At 41.7% G+C, this 25419-nt stretch overlaps 1 long non-coding RNA gene across 1 annotated transcript; it reads right to left on the reverse strand.

The window, feature by feature from the left end:
• Positions 1-2060: 2060 nt before the first annotated feature.
• Positions 2061-24713, reverse strand: LOC134956933 (uncharacterized). The gene is made up of 4 exons (XR_010186311.1): positions 24564-24713; positions 2487-2562; positions 2307-2381; positions 2061-2216 (listed from the first exon to the last, which is right to left on the reverse strand). It is a non-coding gene; the product is annotated as an uncharacterized LOC134956933 (long non-coding RNA).
• Positions 24714-25419: the final 706 nt, after the last annotated feature.

The raw sequence follows: 25419 nt of genomic DNA on the forward strand, positions 1-25419 counted from the left end.
TAAATATACTAAGTCACACAAGCAGTTCCAGCTTAATCCAATGATATGTGACATGCCTATATTCTGTGTATAATATCCAAATACTCCACAAACTACTTGTTTTTTATTTCAACACACAAATGCGTAATAGATGCAAATTAATGTACTAAGTCACACAGGCAGCTTATGCTGATTTAAATGATATATGGCATTGCTATATTCAGTGTATAATTGCGACTGTATCTATGTTACAGTGTATAACTGGAATATATTGTGGCATTACATTTTGTATGCAAATACAGTTGCTATTACACACAGAATATAAGCATGTTGCATATCATTGTAAACAGCAGGAGCAGCTTGTGTGTGCTATTCACATTGTTTTTCTTCTAAAATGAAGCACTGCGAATAAGACGCACAAGCAGCTCCTGCTGTTAAAATGATAAATCTGTGTGTAATAGCAATTGTATTTGCAGACAAATTGTTATGCTACAATGTATTCCAGAAATACATGGTAACATATTTAGATACAGTTGCAATTACACACTGAATATATACATGCAGCATATTTAAATCAGCATAAACTGCTTGTGCTTCCTGGAGGACTGGGGATTATTTAGGGTGTATGTTGCTTTAATAATGAGACTTTTGGGGGAGAATGGGTGACTTTCTCTGACACTGTGGTTCTCCTATACTAAAAGACACATTTCTGTTGGTCCGTAAATATCGGACATTTTCTAGTCTAAATACCGCAACACCTTGGATCCGAGATATTGAAGACGGGAAATATATGCAAGCCATTACATTGCCCGAGTTCCAGCAAATAGACGCACATTTGTAAATGTCTAATGCAGTGTGATACTTTTCCAGCCGACATTATCAGCTCCCATTTCATCCCGGCCCTTATGTACAGTTTAATTTTAACACGATTCAGCAGGGCCAGGTCAGACCAAAAGCGCAGTATATATGTACCCTCAACCATTCTTACAACCATTCTTATGATTGTACACCAAACCAGGGTCGCCTCTGTGGGCATGCATAATTAACTCAGGTCAGGAATCATTCTGAGTGCCGTGTACCTTTTTATGTAAATATTCACCCTATTTTCGTTTGTTCTGCACTACATATGTCCTTTGCCTTTAAAATTTGCCCACCACCTATACTGCAAGCCAGGCCTTGGTGGCACATATAAACTACATCAGGGCTTGCTGGCATGTGTAGTTCCACAAGTGCACTTGTTCAAAAGGGGATGTACTGTAGTTATGTGACCAGTGGTCAGGAGACTGCTGGTCACAGTACTTGACTTGCACCTACATCCCAAACCCTCACTATCCCGACAGTCGGCATGCCGACCAGTAGGGACTTATCCCACTTGTGGGTGTCCATGACACCCATAGAGTGGGAAAAAAACCTGTGGTAAGTGCAGCTCACCACAGACACCCCCCTCCCCCCGGCATGTAAATGCTGGGATCCCGCCATCAGTATTGTGACCAGCGGTCTCCTGACCACCGGTCACACATACTTAAACCTTCAAAAGCATACACCCTCTTCTTTGAAACCTTTCCCTGTCATATACTGAATACTGCAAGGCTTTTTTTCATATTTTTTCAAAATAAAGTTTTTATATTTATAAAAGAATAATTCACAACTGTTTAATGAGCAAAACAACATGCCAAACGCCAGTCTATATAGACATACACACCTCCAACTGTGAATCTGCAAGCATGTATTATCATGTGTGTTATTCATATGGTCCCCTGCCAGGGCGTATCACATGTCAACATCCGGTCCTGTTTCCATGTAATGCATCACCGGCATGGTCCCATACAGTATGTCTGACATATAACAGTATACACTTGCAATCGGAGAGATGTCAAGCAGTGGGAGCATAACCATAATTATACTTGAAAATAATAAAAATCTCTCCCACCCAAATAACTAAAATGCAAACCTGAGTCTACATAGGAAAACAATTCTATTTTCACGTTGTCCTTGTCACAATACCCTTGCTATACCTCCTCATATAGATAATAGTCATGTGTAAAGTTCTTCTTTATTTGAATTTTTTTTGGGGGGCGGAAAGAACTGTCATTTTTTTCCCTAAATCTTTAAGTTGCTCCTGAAACTGTGCCATTTCCTCCTCCGTGGTGCTTTTGTCGCTGGAACATTTACAAGTGGGTGGGTGTCTGTTTCCTTCCTGTCCCTTTCCACACTTCCATCTGACATTTCTATGATATCTAATGGGAATAGTAAAATAATATTTTAGTGGGATAGAATACTAATGACACTTTCTGCCTTCCTCTTGACAGGTGGTCACCTATGCTCACCATGGACACTGCTGGTAATCACTTTGTGTTCATTCCCTCCTGATGTGGTGTCTTGTGTGTTGTGGGTGATGTCACCTTTAATGGAAAATAGAATTGATATATTCACCTACATATACAGGTAGGACATATATTTGGTAATAACTAGGCCTATGAGTGTTGTGCAGTTATGTATTTACCTACTTTTGGATCTTGCTTTATCTGACAGGTGCTGGAATTTGGGTTGATGCTTGTTCCAAAAAAGTCCACAATTTTTATGCTGTGAAATGAAAATGACAATGTCAACCAGGGAAGTCTCGAATTAAATTGAAAAACATACCAGCTTTTGTATACTATTCACAAAGGTGGATATACTCACTTTTTTATGTTAGCATGAATTCTGTGGATTTTATGAATGTCCCACTGATGAAAAACACCACTAAGATAATTCACCCATGGTGTGATAGGGGTCACTTCTGCTTTATTTTAAAACTGCAATTTAGATTTCAGTTTGAACACACCACACCCATATCTAACTCTCTCTGCATATGTTATATCTGCTCCCCCTGCAGTGCACATGGTTTTACCCATTAGCTAACAAATTTGCTGCTGCGATCAGATCTGAATTAGGCCTAAAGCGGGTATGGGATGTTCATATAAAGGTTTCCTTAAAGTTCCTCAATAGATAGGTAAAAACAAGCCATGGAAATATAAGATTATGTTAACACTATAGTTTACTTGGAGCCAATAGGTATATGCATACTGTGTAAAGGGTTCTTTGATCCTTATGGATGATTAGTACAGCAAAGGGTCTGGGATGGGTTCAGACGCCCTGACTGATGATTTTTACAGGTCCTTAGTATTTTGAGGGAAAAGCAGCTGAGATGTGTTCGAACCAAAAATAAGTTGCTGCCTCTAGGCATTGCTGTAGCTCCATTCCATCCCTTATACTGTATGTTGTGGTTGCAGAGCTGGTAAAATGCTGATATATACTACTGTCATTCTGTTTCTGATTTAAAACACTCTCCAGGCTTCAGGGGTTCCCAGCAACTATAATCCCCCCTATGTGTACATGTGTGCTTTAGTGTTATCTAGGCCATATGCATATGCGTGTATGCAGATTTGGACAATTTTGTGTTTGATATGTCTGGAGTTTGAAGGAAGAGAGCATTCTAACATACAATAGGGAAAGTACAAAATAGATATTTTTGCAGAGATGCACACCATTGCCTGTTAGTAGCCATAACAATTGCCATTACATGAGAGCTGGTACAAATATGAATTGATGATGGTCACCAGAACTATACAGCTGCTTATGATTAATTGAATGTGGATTCATCGCTGAAGCTGTTAGGTGTTTTCCACATTGATTGTTCATACTGTATATGATTTTCGGGGTATATTTTCAAACTAATTTTGTTACTACAATTAGTACATGAGAAGTCATTTTTTTTCATTAGAGAGTTTTTTTAATATTTAGATCAAATCTTATACAAAATATGTTTTTCGTTATCAAAGTCAACGATAAAAAAACTTCCTGGTGATTGTGACCTGATTGAGTGTTAGTTGTAAACGACGATTTACATACAGGACTAAAAGCAACACTTTAGAACACATTAAATACACTTTAAAATGTAGCCGCTGCGGCCATTTGTGATCAACCATAGCCTACGTACATTTTACACCATTAGCATACAAGCCCCGTACCGTGTACGTACTTTGCGTACAAATGCCACGCTGGCCGTACAATGTACACGCAGTGCATACACACCCAAAACCACGCCGTGAGCACTCTGCAGCTACATGTGTGACTGAAATACACTTATAACCTTAGCAGGGAAAAGAGACATGACACCAGATTGTATTTAAGATGCTGGGTTCCGACACACCAACATATAATTGCTGAAAGGGGGGTTACAATAAACAACAATACAATACAATAGAAAAATGGCTACAGTCAATAGTACATACATTTTGGTTTCGCCTGTGCTTCCCGTCCGGTCCTCAGTCATCAAGGTAGATGACCTTCAGAGTCTGTGCTGGACCAGGCATGCAGCTGGCTTTTTATACAATAGTCCAAAACCTAACACAATGGAAACTGTAATCTCTTTGTCCATTGGACACAGGGATGGTCATTTACAGTACAGGAGAGGTCATAGGTCAGTTTGAATAGGTGGGCGATGTCTGTTCCAGGTGCACTTGCAGATCGTTTTCTCTGGGTTCCCGCCGCATTCCAAGTGTACAGTAAATACAGTTAATATTTATATTCTGTTCCTGCGCATAACTATTCGCAGGAGTGTGTGATCTTCTGCAAACCAACACCGGAATATTGCTCTTCAAATACCCTACAGCTGGATACCAAACACCACCTTATAACCTTAGTTCTGTCCCTTCCTATCCTGAAAAGGTGAATCCTTTTGTTCTTATACCATTTAGACTAGTGTAACTTGCTGGTGTGGTGCAGGGAGACTATGTGTACATTGGGGGTAATTCCAAGTTGATCGCAGCAGGAATTTTTTTAGCAGTTGGGCAAAACCATGTGCACTGCAGGGGAGGCAGATATAACATGTGTAGAGAGAGTAAGATTTGGGTGGGTTATTTTGTTTCTGTGCAGGGTAAATACTGGCTGCTTTATTTTTACACTGCAATTTAGATTGCAGATTGAACACACCACACCCAAATCTAGCTCTCTCTGCACATGTTATATCTGCCTCCCCTGCAGTGCACATGGTTTTGCCCAATTGCTAACAAACTTGCTGCTGCGATCAACTCAGTATTACCCCCATTGTGCACTATTTGGATTAAATATGTAATGTGTTTTTATGGCTTTTCCATGCAACTACAAACACTACCGTTAATACTCATGCCACGCGCTAATAAGCAGGACCGCGGGAGCGACCATACGCAAATTGCGGATATGCGCACGCACAGCAGAACATGTATGCGCACTTAGGCCATCTGTGTGTAGTTTGTACATGATGTGTGTACTGCAATATTTTTCGACTTTGTCAGTCCACCCTTTGGCAGTCACCAATAACTGCCACTAACTAATCAATAAATAGAAAAATATCTATACAATATATACAGAAGCTTGGATGATTGGGGAAGAGTTGTAGGTGGGAAATGTATGACCTAGTGGGATAGTAAAAAGCATGTATGTATGAATCAATGTCTGAGGGGCATGTATCATCGTGCCGTATATGTTCTAAATAAGCTTCGAGGTATTGCGAAGTATACATTAAATCCTTCTCATGCCGTATTAAGGGTCTGTAACTGGGCAAACAAACATTACTGCGCTCTTTACGGCTTCTTATTCCGACAAATGGGGTGCACATTTAGTTGATGATACATGGAGGGGGAACATATGTGAGTGCTAGTATATGTGGCTATCACCTGTCGACTATGTGTGCCATTAACTGGAGGTTGCAGAGATGAAGATAAGACACATATATAAAAATACATTCACATAAACACTTTGGGTAGGGCTGACGTCTTTTCCAGTTGGAGGTATCTGGGCAGAGGGGGAGACAAAGAAAAACGGGTGAAAGAAACAGGCCATGATATTAATTTGCAATCCATATCATAACGCTGTCTCTATTGAGGGGTCATAAATTAAATCTGCTGCTATAACAGCGCCCTCGCTCCTTAGACTCATCAACTTTGAGCTGCGCTTGCGCCGTGTTAGAATTTGTACACACATAAATATCAAACCAACAAGTATGATGACTCCCAGGATACAAAGGTGAAACTTCCCCACAGTCATAATGACATTTTGATCCCACTTTCCTAAACCTGAGAACCATTTGCATGGGTTCAACCATGAGACCCAGATGGTCAGTTCATTACCCACAGTCGCTAAGGTAAGGTTGTGCTTCCTCCTGAACTCCCACTTCAACTGCAAGATCTCGTCCATCTTCTGATCGATGATCCCCGTGGGGTCGTCAGTGCTGTTCATAATATACGTACAACACTTCACACTATATTGAGTTGCCAGAGTAACACAGTACCCACCTGTCACGGCTGTGACGTAATTAAGGACCATCCTGTGCTGGATCAATTCCTTCTTGTAGGCTTGTACCTCCTTTCCCATATACCTGAAGGTGTCATCATACATCTCAGTGAAATTATCTATTAAGTTCGCTAGCGCATGGATATACCTATAATTTAAAGTTCCTCTGGCAGTACAGGTGATGTCTAATGCGAGAAGGAACTGAATCCCGGTGGATTCGTGGATCAAATCAGAGGCTGCATGCTCTGCCCTATCTATGAGGTGTCTCTTGATGATGTGTTCATAGTGAGTGTGAGTATAAGGAGTCTGAGCACTGCGGTGAACGTCTTTCATTTTATCATGGGTTATGGTCGTGATCTCCAGTAGTACTCTCCCAATATAACACAATCCCTCAGAGCTCGGGGCAAGCCACTTGTACGCTTTCCTCCCACATATAAAATAGGCATCATCTGGGAGAACATAGGGGACAAAATGTAACATCACCATATTGCAAACTTTCCATGTAAAGAAACCGATTCCTAGTTCTCTCATTTGCTCAGTACAAGTATCGGGCAGGATGATATGGGCACAATACCCTGACGATACTTTTCCAACCCACATGGTCTTGCTTCCACGTGTATACCTATACCGAAAATACCTCCCACTGTTGGCTATCTGGCGTACAAGTTCAGAGTCATTAGGTATCGTATCAGCTCTGTGTGAAAAGGTCATTGTCTGGTTATTCCACATCACTGCCCAATTTCCTGGTTTTCGGTAATTGGAAATATTAAAACACAATAAGGACCTGTCTACATGATACTGGTGGAGCTTCAAGCTATGGGGCCTAGATATATTGAATTTCTTGTCCACCGGTCTCCCACACCATAATTCGAGTACCTCATCTATTTCTAAAGGGTATGGTACTAATCCTGACTTACTCTGACCTTGAGGTACCTGTGAGCACACCCAACATTCTGTCTGGTTTAAGACCTTACCCACTAATGAGTGGTAATCACTCAACGGATGTTGGTCCATGTCAATATTAATGTTGGACTGAAATCTCTGGATGCACCCAACTTCAACTATGTTCTCACAATTCCTACAAATACAATATTCACATTGCCTCTGAACTCCATGACTACCCGAGCACTTACTGATACCAACCTTTACTCGAGTGATGTGCTGCTCCTGCGATCCTACAATTTCGTATTCGCCATCAGAACCCATTTCAGATCCTTGCTCGACTTCTCTGGGAACCTCACCAAATCAAATTGTCCTGATCAAAAACAGAATTACTAGCAGAACCCAAAACGCAGTCTCTTGTGATAGATCCATTTCGTTAGGGGAAAGAAGGAAAATAAGGAGGAGAAAAGGAAGAAAAGTTAGGAAAATGCAGGGGGGTTGAAAAAAGAAAATGGTGCGACAACCGTCCTAGATCTTGTTGCTCTCCGTGCTCAGGTGCCTTTCAACAGTCCTGCCTCTCAACTTTCCCGGAACAAACACTCTAGTGATACAAGGTTCTCTTTGCCTTGCTCTTTGAACACACAGTTCACTTGGAACACACAGTTCACTTCGAACACACAGTTACCAAACTACACAAACTCGATGAATGTGAGCAATAAACTACTTTGTCACGAGTTCTCTCTGGGTCAGCGACCTTCTTGCAGTGGGACGAGTGGACCCAAGTCCCTCTTTCGGGGAACTTCAATGCTGTCGTGCTGGTTAACAAGACTTGGTATGGTCCTTCCCACCTGTCTATAAGGCAACCTGAGCGTAAGAAATTTTGAATCATCACATAATCCCAAGGCTCAATGTCATGACAATTACTGTTCGGTAGGTCAGGAATCACCAGCTTTAGATTTCTTTGTTGATTTCTCAGCTGCTGGCTCATCCCAACCAAATATTTCACAGTCATTTCATTATTGCATTTCAAATCATCCTGGGGGTCTATCATTACATGAGGTTGTCGACCACAAAGAATTTCAAAGGGTGATAAGTTAAGCAGAGACTTGGGAGTGGTTCTGATGCTGTACAACACTATTGGCAAAGCTTCTGGCCACAGCAATCCAGTTTCAGCCATCACTTTGCTCAGCTTGTTCTTAATAGTGCTGTTCACTCTCTCTACCTTTGCACTCGCCTGTGGCCGGTACGGAGTATGCAGCTTGCTATTAATTCCCACCAGTTTGCACATGACCTGAAAGACTTCACCTGTAAAATGGGTACCCCTATCACTTTCAATCATTCTAGGGATACCATATCTACACACAAATTCCTGTACAATTTTCTTTGCAGTGAACGTAGCAGTATTTGTGGCAGCGGGGAACGCTTCTACCCAGTTGGAAAATGCATCAATACATACTAACACATATTTCAAATTCCTACAGGGTGGTAACTGTATGAAGTCAATTTGTATTACCTGAAAAGGTCCATCTGTAGGAGGGATATGGGATGGCTCTGTTTGTATTGTCTTACCAATATTCTTCCTCAAGCAAGTAAAACATGTCATTGCTCTCGTACCTGCATGAGAAGAGAATCCTGGCGCACACCAGTAGGCTCTTACCAGTTTGCACATACCCTCTTTGCTCAGATGAGTCAGACCGTGTGCCGCCTCAGCTAGACTTGGAAGATATGCTCTGGGGGCCACTGGCTTACCGTGTCCACCTGTCCAAAGTCCTGAGGACTCCTGACCATACCCCTTTGACCTCCAGACCGACTTTTCCTGTAGGGAACACAAATTTTGCATTTAAATTTTAGCTGTTGTGTGTTATCAGTTGTGTGAAGTAAACCGTCTCTGGAAGAGAGAAGAGAGGGGAATAATAGTAAATAAAAAAAAAAGAAAATGTCAGGTTTGGTATTCACCAACAGGCTGTCACACCATCATGCATATCGGTGTCTGTGCACAGTCTCCCTTCACCAGTATTCTCATTCTCCACCATTTGTGCATGACCAGGCACAATGCATTAATACTGGTGTCCTTGTGCTGGTGAGATATACTGGATTTTGGGCAGAACTCTGAAGGACCGAGTAGGCATGTAGCATTTGAACTGTAATCGGGTCCATGTATTGTACCCTCCTGTCGGTGAAAGTAAGAGATGATGAGGAAACTTTGAAGAAAAATCACATAGAGGTTAGTAATGGATAAGTTTGTAGAGGCAAAGAGGATTTTATAAAATTTGACAACTGGATTGGGCACTATGGGGATTTACTTTTCTACTAGGTCTACACCCCAAAAAAATCTGTGTGTGTCGTATCTCTACTGGGACTATCCCAGCCATCAATCCAATGTCCTGTCCATCCTAAGTTCATAGGGAACCCGGTATCTGTGAGATAATTTCCTCTACCTGTGATGGATATGAATCTAGAACAGTGAAATGCAATATTAGTCTTCGTGAGTATCCAACATACTTTGTACTACCTGGGCGGGAGCACGCTATATGTATACCATATCTAACAAAGCTCCTGTTAAGTTAATCAGGGGCCATTTCTGCTAGAGAAAGAAGCAAAAGTTTAGAGGCCTCATCTTAACTCCAGCAAGTTTTGTCAAAAGGGTAAAGTTGCATTTATTCCTTTCTTCCCATTAACCGAATCTATGTTTTCTATTTGGCTCGTGATTCCGAACTATATGTCCCTTGATCCCGTCTATGTGTTTAATAATGTGGCTTGTTTTCTCTGTCTAGGGGTCTATATTGACTATGTGTCCTACTGCTCCTACAATTTCTATCAAAATGTCCTTTATTTCTACAAATGTAACATATTCTTGTTCGTGATGTACCACCAGGGGTCTGGGGTTTTGGCTGATGGGGCTTTCCTGTCAGAGCCTGTAGACTTATTGCCGTCAGCTTCTCCTCCTGTTGTTCTCTGCGCCTAGCAATATTCTTGTGGTGTTCAATTGCGCACTCTCTAAGACAAGCTACTGTGACCCCTCTCCAATTTGGCAAAGATGTTTGTACCCTGTCCTTTACTGTCTTATTGAGTCCGTCCATTAGCACAGAGACAGCCACTTCCCTGTAATCCGCATCATTCCCTATCTCCGATACCCCGATGTATCTATCCATTATTTGCAGAGCCCGATGGAAATATTCAGATGCCATTTCATTTTCTCTCTGTTTTTTGATGAAAATTCTTCTCCACTTAACAGTAGTGGGGAAATACAACTCTAGTTGCATGTTAATTCGTTCCACGTTCTCCTGATTGTGTTCATCAGTCATAGGACCAGCCGACTCTAATCTACAATCATTGATACATTTTTGGGTGTCAATATTAGGGGGTAGGCACACTTTCAAAAATATCCGCCAATCTTTGTTAGCTGGTTCATGAGCATTACCCAGATCTCTGATAGACTTCTGACATCTGGCTAAATTTGAAATGATTGACCGAAGTTCTGATCTGGACCACGGGCAATACATTGCATTATTCCTGGTGAGGATTACTCCCTGACTATTGGTTCCCCCATTGGGAGGTACTATTTCCAAGACAGGATGTAATCCTACCATCTATTCCTAATCTGCTCATTGTGAGGTGTTAATGTCTCTGTGTAATGAACAGTCTCACACTTACCAATGTCTGAGATCTCACCAGTCCTTTCAGTGGCGGATACTGATACTGCTCTTACTGGTTGGACAAGGCCCACCTGCATTTCCTGTAAGGCAATTGCCTGGATGAGGGCTGAGAGTGGGATGAATGCATCATTTTCCTCTGACCTATGACCTTGGAGAGAGCTCAAAACAGAATACAACTTGCAAGGGTTAAGGTTAACACATTGATCCTGCATTTTTCTTTTATTTACAGATATACCATTGACTGTAGCCATCTCTTCCCTTTCAACCTGTCTCGATAATGGTGTGTCCGTGCCCTCATTCCTGCCAGGTTTGGAACTTACTTTGCGAGTTTGTTCCATTTGCACCTCCCCCTCTTGTTGCCACAGTTTTAAACAATCATTATGTCTAATCCTTTGTTTTCTGGATTTAATCAGACATATTTTACTACCTACATTCTGCAGTACCTCTGGTTTAATGCTGCCCACCCTAGGGAATTATACCCTATCTTTGTCAGTCATACGTACCCATTTGTCACAATAAACTTCAGCGTGTGGACCATATTTTTCCACACATGATAAACCTTGCTGACCCTTTTGGCCTCAAGTCTTCAACCTGAACCCTGCATAAACGTCTCTCACTTGAGCAACTGTCTCCCATGTTTTTGGGTCTTTTAATAACTAAAAAAAATCCCCACAAACACCAAAATACTCAATGCAAGCAGACGGTGGAAGTAGCTCCGAGCACCTTCCACTCGCTCTCGCCCACGTTGGCCAGTACTACGATACGCTGTTGATAGCAGAAGGCAATGTACCCAACTTAGGGCTCCTATAAGACCTTACAGCACCGTGATTTCTCTTGGTGGAGGTTCTGTTGGAATATTTTCCTGAGAGATGCAGCAAAAAATTCCTTTTCGGTATCTTTCCACTGGAATTTTTTTTGAAAGGTGCAAAACAGAGAAATTAGATAACTATTGTTCACCCTTTCCAGTGGAAGCCCACCAGGGAGATTTCCCAACGTTATCAAAGAAAAACCCCTTTGTCTATACAATCACATCTGCGTATGCTTTTCCACAGCGCATATGACACAATGGTATCACGTTGTGCTGTGCAGAACACACAGACATGTGATGCAATTGCACAGCCTATAGATACTAGTTATCTATATGCCCTTCGATTGCTGTAGACCACCTGAAACACCTAGACCACTCTAGATCACCTAGTTGTATGGGACACCCAGACCACCTAGTTCTGATCATGCAAGGTAGCGAACCCTACGCCACCGGGCCTCTACTAACCCAGTGTTCCACGAAGAAATCCCAAATTCCCGGGTTCAGCTCCACTCACTCCACTTTCACTCACTCAAATACACCTTGTTTTTCTTTTCTGTACAGAAATGTTTTCACTCTTTCTGATCGGCAGGTTTTCCCCCAGAGGCAATACAGTTTAAACAAAAGTCTTATACTAATCTGCTTTTGAAACTGGATAGTTATGTTCTATTGAAGCATGGCTACTATCCCACCTTTTAACTGAACAAAACTATTGTGTCATTTGTACCTAGTGTCCGCACTCTTATGCACTTTGCGAAAACACATGACCGTGCATGCCTTTTACGCTGCGTGCGTCGTCCTTTACTTTGTATGAGCCACGTGTACAAAATGTGCATCCAAAATAAAACAAATCACACAACTTCGATAAACGTGAGCTATAAAAACTACTATTGCCCACTAGACACAACTTGTTCTGTGTAACCCTTTATGACTGGGCCAGACCTGCATTTGTGTCTTTACACTTACTTCCTTAAATACTTTTATTTCAAATTTATCTGTATAGCAAACAAATGTATCCGATTTCACACAGATCTATAATGACTGCTATAATCTATAATTTAAATGATATGATTCAGATTGGATAGCTATCTTGCAGAACATACACTGATATAAATATACACATAATTATAATAATATTATATATATGTATCATTCACTGGCCTTCTATGAGACACCTCACCTCTAATTTGCATATCAAAGATATTTGCTTTTCACTACTAAAAAAGTAGTTACACAGGTTAATTTGCATTTCAATGGCTATACTCGCTAGTAAGCAGACTCTACAAGTCTTGGAAGGAAAGAGAGAAAAAAACAACCAAAACTTCTCTCTCCTTTTTCTATCTGTGTGCAACCCCCCACTTGATGTAATGGTAATTACTCACAGACAAGAAGGAAAAAAAACTCTTATCTCACCATTTACTCTCACTAGGCCCAATTGAAACTATTTGTAATTGACTATGGCATGGGTTAAATAAATGCATTGGTAACTCATAAATGGTGCTATAAATGTGACAAAGGAAACTGATTGTTCTGAGCACACTGAAAATCAGCTATTTAGAAAGTGACCTTCCTAAAATGGCCACGGCTCCTCCCCCTTCCACATCCATGAGGTTTACACAAGATGGTGGACAGCCCATGTGGTTAGGCTTAAATGGAGGACAAACCATCACAAAGAAATCACAAATTATACAAAAAAAAGCTATATGAAGGCTATGCAGCTACTTTTAAATGTACTTTAAATCTACTTAACAGATAAACAATCCAATCTGAATCAAACACAATATGACTTATTTGAACTTTGTTTTTCAACAATATGTGAGAGAGTATGCAAAGTATCGGTGCCCTTTGTGTACACTTTTGGCGGCAAAAAAAATTTACACGGAAATTTTTAAATAGCTTTTTTTTCTGTTTACCTATGGGTTCTATCAGCACCTCTGCAGACCAGACAGAGCAGACGCAATCTAACAGCACACAAAAAGGGTTTTTTAGAACATCCACCAACCAGAAAAAGGTTACGTAGATAGCTTTCCACCCTTTGCTGATAGATTAAGTCTGCTATGACCTGCTAGCCTGTAAGCATGTGAAAACCAGATGAGCTCCCAATTGTAAACATCGATTTACATACAGGACTAAAAGCTACACTTTAGAAACACATTAAATACACTTTAAAATGGAGACGCTGTGGCCGTTTGTGATCAACCTTAGCCTACGTACTTTTTACACCATTAGCGTACAAAGCCCCATACCATGTACGTACTTTGTGTACAAACGCCGCGCTGGCCGTACAAAGCACACGCAGTGCGTACACACCCAAAGGCACGCCGTGAGCACTCTGCAGCTACATGTGTGACTGAAATACACTTATAAACTTAGCAGGGAAAAGAGACATGACACCAGATTGTATTTAAGATGCTGGGTTCCGACACACCAACATATAATTGCTGAAAGGGGGGTTACAATAAACAACAATACAATACAATAGAAAAATGGCTACAGTCAATAGTACATACGTTTTGGTTTCGCCTGTGCTTCCCGTCCGGTCCTCAGTCATCAAGGTAGATGACCTTCAGAGTCTGTGTGGGACCAGGCATGCAGCTGGCTTTTTATACAATAGTCCAAAACCTAACACAATGGAAACTGTAATCTCTTTGTCCATTGGACACAGGGATGGTCATTTACAGTACAGGAGAGGTCATAGGTCAGTTTGAATAGGTGGGCAATGTCTGTTCCAGGTGCACTTGCAGATGGTCTCCTCTGGGTTCCCGCTGCATACCAAGTGTACAGTAAATACAGTTATAACTATTCGCAGGAGCGTGCAATCTTCTGCAAACCAACACCAGAATATTGCTCTTCAAATACCCTACAGCTGGATACCAAACACCACCTTATAACCTTAGTTCTGTCCCCTCCTATCCTGTAAAGGTGAATCCCTTTGTTCTTATACCATTTAAACTAGTGTAACTTGCTGGTGTAGTGCAGGGAGACTATGTGTACATTGTGCACTATTTGGATTAAATATGTAATGTGTTTTTATGGCTTTTCCATGCGACTACAAACACTACCGTAAATACTCATACCACGTGCTAATACGCAGTACCGCGGGAGCGACCATATGCAAATTGCGAATATGCGCACGCACCGCAGAACATGTACGCGCACGGAGGCCATCTGTGTGTAGTTTGTACGTGATGTGTGTACTGCAATATTTTTTGACTTCGACATAGTGTAACTCAGTGTAAGTATGCTGGAGGAAAATCTGTTAAATATGTTACTGGTACAGAGCTGGATACATCCGGAGATGTCTCCAACTCAAGATACTGTATGTGTGTACTGTAAATATGTTATTATTTTTATGTGCAGCTTTTCAAAGATTATTTATTGGATGCAAATGAATCAGCCCCTAAGTCTCAAATCAAGTATTGGAGTTTCACAATTAAATGTGGAGCTCATATTGTACAATTACGGTATCAAATCTGACCTCTGTGAGATGGGGAAAAATCTTGAAGTGTGGCACTTATGCATTGACCTTTTTTAAAGTAGACATTGAAATGTCCTTTAACTAATGTATTTTGATTTAAAATTCAAGGTTCACACAGAAATTGATGTTAGAATATTCAGTACATGTTCTTTATTATCATTGCAGACACTTGCTGAATAATTATTAAATCTTATTCTTCATAAGGTGCTAATTAATCTTCATATTTATAAGGAAAAAGACCATTGTGGGCAATTCGTATACCACCCCTAGTGCATATGGTCATGTCTTCAGGGATATTTGAAGACTGATTGGCAACTTAATGAGGCTTTTTAATGATGCAGATTTGTTGCAAGGACAGAGATCAGTGTAGGCATGATAAGTCATATCAAACAAAATTGAGACAAAGTCAGATGAATAATTCTAAAATATATCAGAAATAATAAGAGGTTGCTGTGTCAAGTCACATTGCACTTTGTTAAAACATCAGACAAATTAAAGACTACTGCAGTAAGTTGTTTGGAAACTTTGATGTCCAAGAAAACACGTTAGAGGAAATCTAAATTGTTTCAATTTTTATTATGGTCAAGGTTACCCTGAATTCTCATTAAGATTGTTTCAGTTGTATGCAAATTTATGCTATAGTATACCAAAAAGCAGGGACAACTGATAAATAATAAGTTAATGACCAGAGTTTTTTTGAATTGTCATGACCAGAATATATTACTTATATTGAATTGACATTGACTTTATGGTGGATAACTTTTTTTGTGAATGCACCTGTGTAAGCACATTTGAATGAATACTTTTGAAGTTTTTATGTACATTTTATATAGACAAATGTAACAAAATGATTCTCCCAAAATGAATACATGACAGTTTGAGAAAGACAAGAAATGTTGTATAAAATGTACACTGAGTATAGTACTGCCAAGTATGTCTATAGTTTGTAAAGCGTACAACACATTTTCTCAAGCTCAGAATAAAACATCCATATACATTTTTACCTCTGAAAAAATATATATTTTTTTTCTTTCCCTTATACTTAAGAAGAAGATTGGGGAACTGCAGTCAAGCTAGTGATAGCAGCTTTTGTTCTTGCATTGTGCCTTATGCAGTTTGATGTCATTGAATAATTCTCCTTTTTATATGTGATATGCAAATGTTTCATTGTTGCTAAATAGGTTTCACAATTTAAGCTGGTCAAACCAGTGATCATTTTTCCATGGGGAAGTACTAAAGAAATAAAAAAAAAAAATCTTTCATATAACCTATGTACCTTCTCACTGCTTATCCTAAGGAAACTCTAAGGAAACGCTAAGCCAAGTTAGAATCTGTCTCCTGCTCTCCAACATCTTCTGACCAACTGTTCCATTTCACTTTCTATTGGCTGTCCTTCCAGTTTCATCACTCTCTGCCCATTTAGATATTTGAATTATGTGCTACAGTAAACTTAATTTGTTTGTTAATGGTAACCAAGATGGCTCTGGGAGTGTAGCTTGTTGTTGAGTTTCCAATTTGTCTAACTTACATTAATGGCAATAGAAGTCTGAATGTCGCAAATCAATTTCAAAATGCCCCTCTAACCCATTAAGTACAGCTCCACATAAAGAAACAGTTCATTTTCTGGCAATTACTGTACATGACCTTCATCATTCTAGGCCTTCCCTTGTTCCAACTGTATTTATATCATGATTACTGGACATCTGCTGGTTTCTCTCATAAATGTCTTAATTTCAAAATCTCTGCATACACAAAATAAATTTATCCTCAATGTGTAGCTTTGTCTGTGACTACTGATTTACTACCACAATATTTTAATATTTTAGACTTTTTTTATAGTCAATGGTGAGACTTTCTGCTGCCATATTGTGCATGCAATTTTCTAATTTATTTTTTCTCAGAAGAGTCCTTCCCATGGGTGATAAACTGAGAGAAAACCAAGTGATCTCTGAGTATATCAATGTGAACCTGTGGCAAGGCTTTACTCACCTCTTTTCCTATCTAACTGGAAGTGTATTCATTTCAATAAGAAGAAGGATGAAGGTATGCAGTCCTACATTGCTTATCTACAGTAAACCTTAGTGCAATGACTATAAAAAAACAAAAACAAATAAACAAAATCAATTTCTACTCCCTTTCATTATAGAACTTTTCATTTGAATCAAACAGACATTATTCTTCAATAAACTAGGGGGCAAAGTTATTAAATATTGTGTTGGTCCAAATTTCAAACTCAGAGATTTGCTAAAGCTAAGCACTGGAGTAAAATCCCTAACTAAACTGCAAAATATGGCCAAATTCACAAGAAGTAAATACACCATTGAACTACAGATGAGCGGGTTCGGTTTTCAGAGAACCAAACCCTACCAGACTTTGCCTTCCAAGTTCAGTTCTGAGCCCAGCTCGGGATTTCCTGCCTGACTCGGAAACCTGAACGCGGCAAAACATCATCATCCCGCTGTCAGATTCTCGGATTTAGATTCCATATAAGGATTCCATATAATTCCATTTTCACTCCATTTTCGGAGAGTGTAGTGAGAGGACGTGTCTCCGTCCTCCAGTGTCTGTGTGGGGGCGGGAAAGTGGGGTGGCAAGTCTTGTGCTGTGTTGTGCTACTCAGTCCTGTCAAGTGTAATCAGTGTATTGTGCTGCATCAGTCCAGCCAGTCACAGTGTTGGTGTCCTCTCCTGTCAGTGTATCTGTATAAAGTGGTGCTGTGTTGTGCTGTTCAGTCCAGTGTAGTCAGTGTATTGTGCAGCATCAGTTCAGCCAGTCACAGTGTTGGTGTTCTCTGCTGCCATATATCCAGCATAGCTGTATAAAGTGTTGTTGTGTGTGCTGCATCAGACCAGTGGTAGTGTCCTGTCTCATCAGTAATTCCAGTGACGATATACGCTGCTGCTATATGTCCACTGCTGCCGTATAATAATTATAACAACAACCACAAGTCCCTTACAATGTTGTTCTGTTGTGCTGCATCAGACCAGTAGTAGTGTCCTGTATTATCAGTCGTGCCAGTCATTCCTGTGCCGCATATTGTCTCATATAACTCCCAAAAAATAATGGAGAACAACAATTTTGAGGATAACATAGGGAAAGATCCAGAAGAACCACTTCCTTCTAGTGCTGAAGCTGCTGCCACTAATCATGACATAGGGGATAAAATGCCATCAACGTCGTCTGCCAAGGCCAATGCCCAATGTGATAGTAGAGGGCATGTAAAATCCAAAAAGCCAAAGTTCAGTAAAAAGAACCAAAAAAGAAATTGAAATGGTCTGAGGAGAAACGTAAACTTGCCAATATGCCATTTACGACACAGAGTGGCAAGGAACAGCTGAGGCCCTGGCCTATGTTCATGACTAGTGGTTCAGATTCACATGATGATGGAAGCCCTCATCCTCCAGCTAGAAAAATTAAAAGAGTTAATCAGGAAAGAGCACAGAAAAGAACTGTGTGTTCTGAGTTGGTATCACAAATCCCCAAGGAGAGTCCAAGTTTGTCGGCGGTTGCAATGTCTGACCTTCCCAACACTGGATGGGAAGAGGTGGCTCCTTCCACCATCTGCACGCCCACTGCAAATGCTGGAAGGTGCACCCACAGTTCAGTTGCTGATATTCAAATTGTAGATGTCACTGTTGAAGTACACCAGGATGAGGATATGGGTGTTGCTGGTGCTGAGGAGGAAGTTGATGATGAGGATTCTGATGGTGATGTGGTTTGTTTAAGTCAGGCACCCAGGGAGACACCTGTTGTCCTTGTAATGAAGCAGCCCATTGTGATGCCTGGGCAAAATACCAAAAAAGCCACCTCTTTGGTGTGGAATTATTTCTCCACAAATCCGGACAACAGGTGTCAAGCCATCTGTTGCCTCTGTAATTAAGGGTAAGGATGTTAACCACCTAGGAACATCCTTCCTTATTCGTCACCTGCAGCACATTCATCATAAGTCAGTGTCAAGTTGTAAAACTTTGGGTAAGAGCGTAAGCAGTCCACTGACACCTAAATCCCTTCTTCCTCCTGTACCCAAGCTCCTGCAAGCCACACCACCAACTCCCTTAATGTCAACTTCCTCCTCAGTCAGGAATGTCAGTAGTCCTGCAGGCCATGTCACTGTGAAGACTGAGAAGTCCTCTCCTAACAGGGATTCCCCAGGAGGATTCTTGAGTGGTACGCCTACTGTTGCTGCTGCTGCTGCTGTTGTTGCTGCTGGGAATCGATAGTCATCGCAGAGGGGAAGTCGGAAGACCACTTGTACTAATTCCAGTAAGCAATTGACTGACCAACAGTCCTTTGTGAGAAAGATGAAATAGGACAGCAGTCATCCTTTTGCAAAGCGGATAACTGAGGATTTGACAGCTATGTTGGTGTTAGACGTGCGTCCGGTATCCGAAATTAGTTCAGTGGGACTTAGAGAATTGTTTGAGGTACTGTGTCCCCGGTATCAAATCCCATCTAGGTTCCACTTCTCTAGGCAGGTGATACCGAGAATGTACACAGACGTTAGAAAAAGAGTCACAAGTATCCTACAAAATGCAGTTGTATCCAGTGTCCACTTAACCACAGACATGTGGACAAGTGGAACAGGGCAGACTAAGGATTATATGACTGTAACAGTCCACTGGGTAGATGTATGGCCTCCCGCAGCAACATCAGCAGCGGCACCAGTAGCAGCATCTCGCAAACGCTAACTCATTCCTAGGCAGGCTACTCTATGTATCACCGCTTTCCGTAAGAGGCACACAGCTGACAACCTCTTACGGAAACTGAGGAACATCATTGCAAAATGGCATACCCCAATTGGACTCTCCTGGGGATTTGTGATATCGGACAACGCCACCAATATTGTGCGTGCATTACATCTGGGCTAATTCCAGCATGTCCCATGTTTTGCATATACAATTAATTTAGTGGTGCAGAATTTTAAAAAAAATGACAGGGGTGTGCAGGAGATGCTGTTGGTGGCCTGAAAAATAGCGGACCACTTTCGGCATTCTGCCACTGCGTGCCGAAAACTGGAGCACCAGCAAACACTCCTGAACTTGCCCTGCCATCAACTGAAGCAAGAGGTGGTAAATGAGGTGGAGTTCAACACGCTATATGCTTCAGAGGATGGAAGAGCAGCAAAAGGCCATTCAAGTCTACACATCCACCTACGATATAGGCAAAGGAGGGGTAATGCATCCAACTCAAGCGCAGTGGAGAATGATTTCCATCTTGTGCAGGGTTCTCCAACCTTCGAACTTGCCACGTGAAGTCAGTTCAGACACTGCCAGCTTGAGTCAGGTCATTCACCTCATCAGGCTTTTGCAGAAGCAGCTGGATAATTTGAAGGAGAAGCTAAGATGGAGCGATTCCGCAAAGTATGTGGGACTTGTGGATGGAGCCCTTCATTCACTTTGCCAGGATTCAAGGGTGGTCAATCTGTTGAAATTAGAGCACTACATTTTGGCCACCATGTTCAATCCTAGGTTTAAAGCCTACGTTGTATCTCTCTTTCCAGCAGACACAAGTCTGCAGATGTGCAAATACCTGCTGGAAAGTAAATTGTCAACTCGAGTGGAACGTGACCAGTCAACAGCTCGTCCTTCAATTTCTCCCGCCACTGGGGCTGCAAGGAAAAGGATAAGATTTCCTAGCACACCCACTGGCGGTGATGCAAGGCAGTCAGGAGCGAAAGCTGACATCTGGTCTGTACTGAAGTACCTGCCAATGATTACTGACATGTCTACTGTCACTGCATATGATTCTGTCACCATTGAAAGAATGGTGGAGGATTATATGAGTGACAGCATCCAAGTAGGCATGTCAGACAGTCCGTATGTATACTGGCAGGAAAAAGAAGCAATTTGGATGCCCTTGCACAAACTGGCTTTATTTTACCTAAGTTGCCCCCCACCCTCCAATGTGTACTCTGAAAGAGTGTTTAATGTAGCCACTAACCTTGTCAGCAATCAGCGTAGGAGGTTACTTCCACCAAATGTGGAGAAGCTGATGTTCATCAAAATGAATTATAAATTCCTCCAGGAAGACCTTTACCAGCAATTGCCACCAGAAAGTACACAGGGATCTGTGATGGTGGATTCCAGAGGGGACGAATTAATACTCTGTGAGGAGGAGGAGGATGTACACAGTGAAAGGGGTGAGGAATCGGAGGATGAGGTTGACATCTTGCCTCTGTAGAGCCAGTTTGTGCAAGGAGAGATTGATTGCTTCTGTTTTGGTGGCTGCCCAAACAAACTAGTAATTTCAGCCACAGTCGTGTGGCAGACCCTGTTGCTGAAATGATTGGTTTGTTAAAGTGTGCATGTCATGTTTATAAACCATAAAGGTGGTTGGGAGGGCCCAAGGACAATTCCATCTTGCACCTCTTTTTCTTCTTTGCATCATGTGCTGTTTGGGGACTCATTTTTTAAGTACCATCCTGTCTGTAACTCAGTGCCACTCCTAGATGGGCCAGGTGTTTGTGCTGCACACTTGTGTCACTTAGCTTGGCCATCCAGCTACCTCATTGTGCATCTTTTTCTTCTTTGCATCATGTGCTGTTTGGGGCCTATTTTTTAAAATTTGCCATCCTGTCTGCCACTGCAGTGCCACTCCTAGATGGGCCAGGTGTTTGTGCCGCACACTTGTGTTGCTTAGCTTAGTCATCCAGCAACCTCATTGCACCTCTTTTTCTTCTTTGCATCATGTGCTGTTTGGGGACTATTTTTTAAATCTGCCATCCTGTCTGCCACTGCAGTGCCACTCCTAGATGGGCCAGGTGTTTGTGCCGCACACTTGTGTCGCTTAGCTTGGCCATCCAGCTACCTCATTGCGCCTATTTTTTTCTTTGCATCATGTGCTGTTTGGGGCCTAATTTTAAATCTTCCATCCTGTCTGCCACTGCAGTGCCACTCCTAGATGGGCCAGGTGTTTGTGCCACACACTTGTGTTGCTTAGCTTGGCCATCCAGCTACCTAATTGCACCTCTTTTTCTTCTTTGCATCATGTGCTGTTTGGGGCCTATTTTTTTAAATCTGCCATCCTGTCTGCCACTGCAGTGCCACTCCTAGATGGGCCAGGTGTTTGTGCCGCACACTTGTGTCACTTAGCTTAGTCATCCAGCAACCTCATTGCACCTCTTTTTCTTCCTTGCATCATGTGCTGTTTGGGGACTATTTTTTAAATCTGCCATCCTGTCTGTAACTGCAGTGCCACTCCTAGATGGGCCAGGTGTTTGTGCCGCACACTTGTGTCGCTTAGCTTGGCCATCCAGCTACCTCATTGCGCCTCTTTTTCTTCTTTGCATCATGTGCTTTCTGGGGCCTATTTTTTTAAATCTGCCATCCTGTCTGCCACTGCAGTGCCACTCCTAGATGGGCCAGGTGTTTGTGTTGCACACTTGTGTCACTTAGCTTAGTCATCCAGCAACCTCATTGCACCTCTTTTTCTTCTTTTGCATCATGTGCTGTTTGGGGCCTGTTTTTTAAATCTGCCATCCTGTCTGCCACTGCAGTGCCACTGCTAGATGGGCCTGGTGTCTGTGCCACACACTTGTGTCGCTTAGCTTGGCCATCCAGCTACCATTTTCCACCTCTTTTTCTTCTTTGCATCATGTGCTGTTTGGGGACTAGTTTTTAAATAGTGTCATCTTGTCTACAACTGCAGTGCCACTCCTAGATGGGCCAGGTGTTTGTGCCGCACACTTGTGTCGCTTAGCTTAGTCATACAGCCACCTCGGTGCAACTTCTAATCCTAATAGATAGAGTAGACTAGAAATGAGTGGAAATGAATGTTATTGAGGTTAATAATACAGTAGGAGCAAAATTACCCCCAAATTCTTTGATTTTAGCTGTTTTTATGTTTTTTTCAAAAATATTCCAGATCCAAAACCAAAACCAATACGCGAAAGGGTGGTTTTGGCAAAACCAAGCCAAAAACAAAACACGAAAGTGGAATTAGAACCGAAACACAAAACACGAAAAGTGCCGTACATACATCTCTTCATTGAACCAACTCACAAGTACTTTCTTTCTACAGAAAAAAATAGAACACAGAAATTTACAAAATATTGTGTTAATAAACATGATGCAAACTCCAATGGGCTCTCAAGACATACTACTTCATCAAACCTATCCGACTTTCATCCTAAAGCTGGGTACACGTACACAATGTGTGTACACAGCTGATGAAACAATAAATCAGCCGTTGCATACATGGCTGAATGATGTAATGAACAATGGAACGTTCTGTCCTTCATGACAATGCATGGTGTCGCAAACAACATCATCAGAGCAGCAATTATGGCCAATCTGATGATGTGACAAATGACACCGCAGGAGCACGCATAGTGCATACTCACTGGACAATATGAAAGATTTGTCTTTCCAATCCATCAGAAATCGACAAGTCATTCAAGATATCCTAGTGTGTACCCAGCTTAAGCCTCTGTTCCATGCTCACTATCTACCCCATCTGTGTCACTCTTGTCTTTCTGCCCCTCCCCTTGAGAATGTACAGTAAGCTCTCAGGACCAGGACCCTCTTCTATGTACTATTGCTTCTCTCACATAGACTATCTCCTACACCATACTCCTTACAATGACACCTAGCCCTCAGTTTTGGTCATCCAGATGCATATTTCAGTGTCATATCTGTTGATGCAGAAATGTTTTTCTACTTGTCCTAAACTGTCTTGTACGGTAAGTCACTGTTTTTCTTTTTTGTTCATTTGTTTATGTAGTTTCAAATGTGCTGCAGAACCCTTGTGGAGCTATTTAAATAAAGGATAATAATAATAATAATAATAATAAACAATTCTAACCAAAATATACTTTTCAAATATACAGTTCCTGCCTGTGAGCAGCATCTGTTGGAGAAGTCTGCACAGATCGGTGTGTTCTGTGCAGTGCTTCTCTATGTGTAAAAGTAAAGGAAGAGTTAAAAATTAGAAAAAAATGAGTAGGGATCGACACCAGAAGCATAACCAGCACTGAACTCTTTAAATTGGCCCTAGTCCTTAAAATATGGGAAAACAGGCTGGCCATATCAGTGTGATGGACCAAACACAAGTCTTAGTAAATGTACCCCTAGATCTCTAGTTACAAAGAAGAGAAGTGTGTTCTGCAACACTAGCTTCAATTATGTTTTTCCAATATATTTACTGGTACCAATAAGATTGCGTGGGAGGCAAAACCCGTAGCACCAGATTTGCAGTCAATAATAAAAAAAAAAATGAAAAGGTATGCTTATTAGTAAAGGGGTGCTATGGAAAGTGTACATTGAAACATAAATCTTTTTTAGATGTATTATAATTAACAAACACTTGTGAAATTTTAAAAAGGGTAAGAATAGGGAGAGAGTCCAGGGCTGGCACTCCCATTAGGCTGCTTGAGGCAGCTGCTAAGGGCTCCAGCCCCTTGTGGGTGCTGCTGAATCCACCAAGGAAATAAAAAGAAAAATGTCCTTCTTACAAATTGGGCTTTTGACGTTCATGGGTCGAATCATCCACAGCTGCTATATTACAATAGCCCACTGTGACAGTCACCATCTTTACACTGTGCCAGGTCAGTAAGACTCTGCTCTCTCTGCTAGGGGTTAGGCCAACTGTCAGCTGCAGCACTGGTGTGTGCTGTGTAATAGCACATGCACCTGCCCCCCAGCTCTCTCCTCCCCTTCTTTATCCTCTACCCCTTCTAACTCCTCTTCACTTCCTTTTGAAGAAATGAGGAACAAACTGTGTACCAGCCGGGTCTGACAATAGTGACAGACTGATGTGTAGGGATGGCCATAAACAATCAATGGTTGACAAACATCAAGCGATAACCACCAATGATGGATGGTTTTGCCATCAGTGGGGAGATCCAATGTTTTTTTTTCTACTTAACACCAGGACATGGCGCCTAGCCCTGCCTCCAAATCAGTGGTCGAAGTGGGCCGGTATTTGGCGGTATGGTATACCGGCACTTCTTCCACTGAAACGGAAGTCTTTTTTAAAAAAAAATAAAGTGTGGAGCAGGAGGCAAGGGAAGTGGCCAGCCTGCTGTGCACGCTGCTCCCGTCCCTGCCCAGCTAGGCATGCCACTCACATCCGCCCACCGCTAACTGCTGACCAACGCTCACTGCCAGTCGCTGCACCAGCACTGAAAGCTGACTGCCACAGACCACAACTGGCAGTGGTCAGAGAGACATCAATGCTGCAGCAATGAAGGACAGCTTTGCAGACCATGGGCTTCTCCACCGACGATGACCACAGTCCCTTCTGCACCTCCGCTGCTCATGTCAGGTAATGTTCCCCCACTTCTCTATGTCCCTGCTGTCACTCTCCCA

The sequence above is a fragment of the Pseudophryne corroboree genome, chromosome 9 (assembly GCF_028390025.1).
Source record: "Pseudophryne corroboree isolate aPseCor3 chromosome 9, aPseCor3.hap2, whole genome shotgun sequence".
Lineage (NCBI taxonomy): Eukaryota > Metazoa > Chordata > Amphibia > Anura > Myobatrachidae > Pseudophryne > Pseudophryne corroboree.